We start from the raw sequence: 6,150 nt of genomic DNA, 5'->3' as shown, positions 1-6,150 counted from the left end.
ATTAGGTTGAGGAATTCCTTTCTTGTTGCATCAAGAAACTGGATAGAAAGTAGAGTGATTCTCTTTGTATTCAATTTCAACCTATGTTTTTGTTTCTATTTCAATTACAATTTATCTTTTCTATTCAATTTCAATTTTTATCTTGTTTATCCTTCATTTTCTTATCAACAATGTAAAACCCCGTAAAATACTAAATAAATAATTAACAACTAATAAATAAATCAAACAAGAGCGAAAAAGGATTAGAGAATTTATATTTATAATTTGAAGGAATAAAAATATTTAAGATGCGAATTAAAATACTTATATTAAAGGTTTTGACCCAAAATTGAGTCAACAGATTAAAACAAATGAACCAGGTCCAAGTGGGTCCAAACCCACACATATAACCCTCCATTACTTCACAAAATTTATAAGTTTCACATTGAGAGAGAGAGGGAGGCGGACAAGAGAAGAGAAGAGAGAAAAGATAGTGAAACCCTAGCCACCCTCACCTTCAAACCTCCATAAATTTTGCTATGGAGCTCCAATGGTCGCACCGTTTGTGGCCACGTGAAGCTTGTCTCCTCCTCTTCATTTCTATTTAATAGTCTGGTGAGTAACTCAAAATTCCAGTCCTAGTTTCTCATTCAAAGCTAAAATTGCATTTTTGGTTTGGGTATTGAGGAGTTTTAGTGATTTTGATGTTATAGGAGTTTTTTAACTTATGTTCTTGGTGGTATCCATCATTAATTTTAGTGGGTAAAGATAAAGAACCTTTTTCTCCTCTTAGTTCATCAATTTATGAAAATTCTAGTTTTTAATATTGTGTCAAATTGTATAATATGATGTTAGATTGAGTAATTGGAAGTTTGACTTGGTGAAACTTTGAAAAGAAAAGTTTGGAAGTTTGGAATTACGATATTAAGGTACAGATGATAGTTTTGAGTAGGCTTTATATAAGATTACGTGAAAACCTAGGTTACTTGCCCGTAGGATAAGTTGAATGGAATTGATTGTTGATATGCTTGAATAATGGTTAGTATGAGTATTAAGTTGGTTGATGTGTTTTTGGCATGAAATTGAGAGTGAAAATAATAAGTTTTTGATGAATTAAGAAGTGCTATTTGATATTGTTAGATATTGTGATACATGTTGGTACTATGTTGCATGTAAATGAATATGCTTGTTGAACTTTTAATTGAGAATTAGATGTATGAATATTGTAATTTTTTAAAATTGGGCCGGAAGCCGTGATAGGGTGAGAAAATCCCCTATGAGGTAAGTGGTGTGAAATGTTGTATGAGAATGAGATATTTGATGATGATGATTGGTTGTGGATTTTGTTTTCATAGATAATCCTTTTTGCCACTCCAAACCCATTCAGAATGAAATTTGGGACCACTAAGGCCTTGAAGAAAAGATACAAAGTTGAAGAATTAATACGGAAGATTAGATTTGATTCGATTTTATTTTATTTTGAAGTAGTTTGCATTTAATAATTAGGTTTTGTTTTGTTAGTATATAAGGTTCCTAGAAACACTTTGAGAATCATTCACCATCCGGGAATCAACCCCTTGGCTGTTTTTCATATTTGTTTTATTTTGAAGTTAAGCATGAGCCACTAATCTCCTTGGATAAGGTTAAGAGCTCTGTTCATATTTTTATGGATTATTAATCTAAGTGTTTTATTTTATTTGAGATTTATGCTTTGATTTAATTCATGATTGGGTTTTTGTTTTTTCGTCCCTAAAAATTTAGAATTGTTGAAAAATATTCTAACTCCGTCTTGGATTCTAAATATTGTTTTGAAAAAAATTAGTATTTGAATTAGCTGAAAACTCTTTCACACTACTTTTTTATTACACTAGGAATAGGGTCAAAGAGTGTGCGAACTTTGTGAGTTTCAATTGTTGGGACTAGCTTGAATACATGACATATAATTTAACCTAAGGACTACTTTTGAGTCTTACTTGAAATTGAATCAGAATTGTGTTTCACCTCTTTTTCTTAAGTAATTGACTAAAAAATTAGTTGTTAATTAAGTTAAAGAGAAATTAAATTGCCAAGGAGTTGGAATTTGATTATTTATGATTCGTCGTGATTAATCTTTGTATACCTCATCTAAATAGACACAAGAATTATTTTCCTAAGGAGTGAACATCTTTGACACCTTAACTATCTTTATCATCTCACTTTCTTAACCAAATTTTGCTTGTTTTTGTTAAATTTTCTATTTTCATACTATTTATTATTGAAATACTTATTCTTGATTGTCTGACTAGAATAGATAATTAACCATTGTTTGCTTGATCTATTAATCCTCATGGGATCGACCCTCACTCACCTGAAGTATTACTTAATACGACTCGATGTACTTGCTGGTGTTTTGTAGATTGTAAAATCCGTATCAAATGTGAGGCTTTGAGCCTACATTTCTGCCTCATAATTTTCCTGCACAAAATAAAAAATAAATTGTGTTAACATAATTGCAAATGAAATTGTATGATACAACTATTAATAACCATAGATTTACATTTAATTTCTCGGACTTCTCATCCACCCACAGGGCCTTGTTCTCTTTCTTTGTAGGGGTATACCTAAAGAGCTTGAAATTAGTAGGCTCCTGGTCCTGGTCTTTTTTCTGTATAATATCAACACAAACAATGCAAGGGTTATGGACATTCATGATATGAATTTAAGTTGTTTTAATTATTGTGAAAAGTAATTTACCATCTTCTCAGTCATAAATGCAAGGCTCGCCGAACCGCCACAATAATGCACAGAGTCCCCTTTGGCTGATGTCCTCTTTGCCTTATTAGTGGCTTGGTGGTGCTTGAACCCCGAATCATGATCAAACTGGTGGTTATAACACCCTACCACATAGAGCTTCATGTTTAAGTCATAAATAAAAGGTGGTTAGACATTAAGACACCTAAAAGAAAATATATACATATATATACATAGGTTTGGATAAAATACATAATAATCACTAGTCTCGACCCGAAAAGACAAGGTCAGGTAAAAAATATTACAAAACCAGAAGTATAAAATACAATCATGTTTCTCCAAAATAAAACCTCTATGAGAAAAGTATACACTTACATGTTCCACAGTGGAGAAAAGTACTACATAAAGCAAAAATGCACTCCAAAAGTAAAGTCTTCTTCCCTTCACCAATGAGTCCTACACTCTCAATGAGAAGCGTCACGTGTTGTTATCTGAAAAACAATAATTTTCACAACAGGTGAGAACCCGAAGGTTCCTAGTAGGGTCATAATTTCAAATAGAGACTATGTAAAACTACATGAACCTGCTAGGCAATCCTAAACTCCAAATACACAAGGTTCAAGCCTAGGGCTCTAACTAATCTATTTAAGGGTAAATTCGTCTAAGGTAGTCGTACTCTTCGCATTACTATTCTCGTCAATACTAAATAGTCATCCTTATCAATATTTTCAGTTTCATAAGTCTTAATAATCTTAGTAAATCTCAATAGTCTTAACAAGTCTCGACAGTCTCAACAATTCTCAATAGTATCAAACACAAACAAAACATATAAGTCAATTATAACAAAGGCAATTAGTTCAAGTAATACAAGTAGCAGATAGATGAATAAGTAGGCAAACCAAACAATTATACACACCCAAACAATTACAAACAAATGCACATGATGCATGCCTGTCCTAGTGGTTGTGAGCTCACTTTTCGATTATAATGCCAACCCGACACACATCCGGTAGCTAACCCGAACATAGAACACCACAACACGGAGCAAGTGGGACCAAACCACAACCCTTGTATCTTACCCGCTTAACTTGGAGCAAGTGGGACAGAGCCGCGATCCTTGCATCTTACCGAGACAGGTGCTTAAAATCTCAACTCGAAGCAAGTGGGACAAACCACAATCCTTGCATCTTACCCAGGTGTCTCACATCTTAACCTGGAGCAAGTGAGACAAAGCCACAATCCTTGCATCTTATCCAGGTGTCTCACATCTTAACTCGGAGCAAGTGGGACAAAGACACAATCGTTGCATCTTATCCGATTGTCTCACATCTTAACCCGGAGCAAGTGGAATAAAGCCACAATCCTTGCATCTTACCCAGGTGTCTCACATCTTACCGCAAGCACAAACAAGCTGGATGGGACCACTGTCCTTGTCTGGTGTGTAACACCCTTACTATCAGAATGTCATGCTTTTGGCTGTGCCACTCTGATAGTAAGAATTTTACGACGACTTTCATATATTTAATATAAGATATGAGCCTTTAACTCAAAACGGTATCATTGTTTTCTTTAAAAAAATGAAAATACTTTTTATTTCAATCAAACATGCATATATAACTCAATTCAAATCACAATCCTCATATATATTTACATATACATACCAAACTTCTTATACAAGTAACTTACAAATATACATACATACATATCATTACAAATCTTATTCCTCTCACAAATATAATAATAAAGGCAAGGAAAAACTATAACTATATATACAATAATATAGAATACAATCAAATGCTCGAAAAAAATTCCTTAAACTCTTCGTCCGTCCTGAAAAGGGAAATCTGTAGGGGGTGAGAACATCGTCCTTGCTGGTTCTTAGTAAGGGATTTTTAAGAATTGTTATAAGAGGATATGTATAAAGAAAACTAATTTTAATTGCAATGATTATTACTCGTCTTATGAATATATTCAAACATTAACATATAAATAAATCTGAAAATCCAACTGTATATCTTGAATTTTATAAAGAGTTCCATTCTTGATAAGTCACATAACATTTAATATATACTAAATGATCGATCAACCAAAATCACCAATCACGATCTCCGGCCCAAACATAATCAATCATGGTCTCCGGCCCAACATAAACATAACATCGGCCTCTGGCCCAAAATATAAATAGTCATGGCCTCCGATCCAAAGCATAATCAAACCACCACTCCAACCACCATAGTCCGAACCAAACAGTCACAATCACAAGTAATAAAGTTCAAAGACAATCAGGAGCAATTACAGCAAGTATGGCAATTATCAGTTACACAGAAATATTCACAAAGGAAAACCAAATACAATATGCACACCCAAACAATGTCACATAGATGTATATGATGCATGCCTTTCCTACTGGCAATGAGCTCACGTGTCGGTTAACTATCAGAACCCGACACATTCGGTAGCTAATCCGGATATTGTTCACTCTGTTATTTACTCGCTACATAAATAGTATAGCCTCGCAGGGTGAGTGTCTTTTACACCTCACAGAGTTAATACTTTGCATATCTCGTAGGGTGAGTGCTATGTACACCTCGCAGACAGAGGAAACCTTGCAGATTTAAGTGCTCTGTACACCTCGCAGACACACAAGCATGTATCTCTCACAAGGTGAGTATCCTGTCATATCATCGTACAACCATTCACAATTTCACCATCACTTTCCTTATCTCACAAGCAGAACAGCCTGTATCTCTCACAGGATGAGTGCCTTGTACACCTTGCAGGCAAAAAAGCATGTGTCTCTTTCTAAACTCATTATTTGTCTCGCAGGGTGAGTGTTATGTACACCTCGTAGACAGAAAATCCTATATCTCTTTCTATACTCATTATTCCGCGAGCGGGATAAAACCACCGTCTTCACAACATAAATCTTATTGCCTCTTTATTCATAATCACAATAGGAGAGAGATAATCCTCAACTCCAACTCGTCTATTTATCCCGGGATATAGTACCCGTCACACTTCTCAGTCATCATCTCGTCAAAATCTTCACTCACGTATATAACATATAACTTGGAGGGAATCCTCAACCTCCCCAATCCGTCATTATTCACCAAAAATCCTCAAAAGGTAATTCTTTATTCAAACTCAAAACACAAGCCTTTTCATATCAAATCAAACTCATAACATAGTTCCTTTCTTAAATAAATCAAACTCAAAACACAATTCTTTTCTCAATAATTCAAACTCAAAACATAATTCATTCTTTTCTTAATAAATCAGAATCAAAACCTAATTCTCTTCATAATAAATCAAAATTCAAATAATATAATTCTTAAATTCAAATCTTTCTAAATAATCACTTCAATTGAAATCTCCAATTTTTATAAAAATTTCGACAACATCTCCTCTAAAATTCGGACTTTGCCACCTTCAAAGATCTCA

Source organism: Arachis ipaensis, chromosome B10 (genome assembly GCF_000816755.2).
Source record: "Arachis ipaensis cultivar K30076 chromosome B10, Araip1.1, whole genome shotgun sequence".
Lineage (NCBI taxonomy): Eukaryota > Viridiplantae > Streptophyta > Magnoliopsida > Fabales > Fabaceae > Arachis > Arachis ipaensis.
This window is presented reverse-complemented; position numbering follows the sequence as displayed.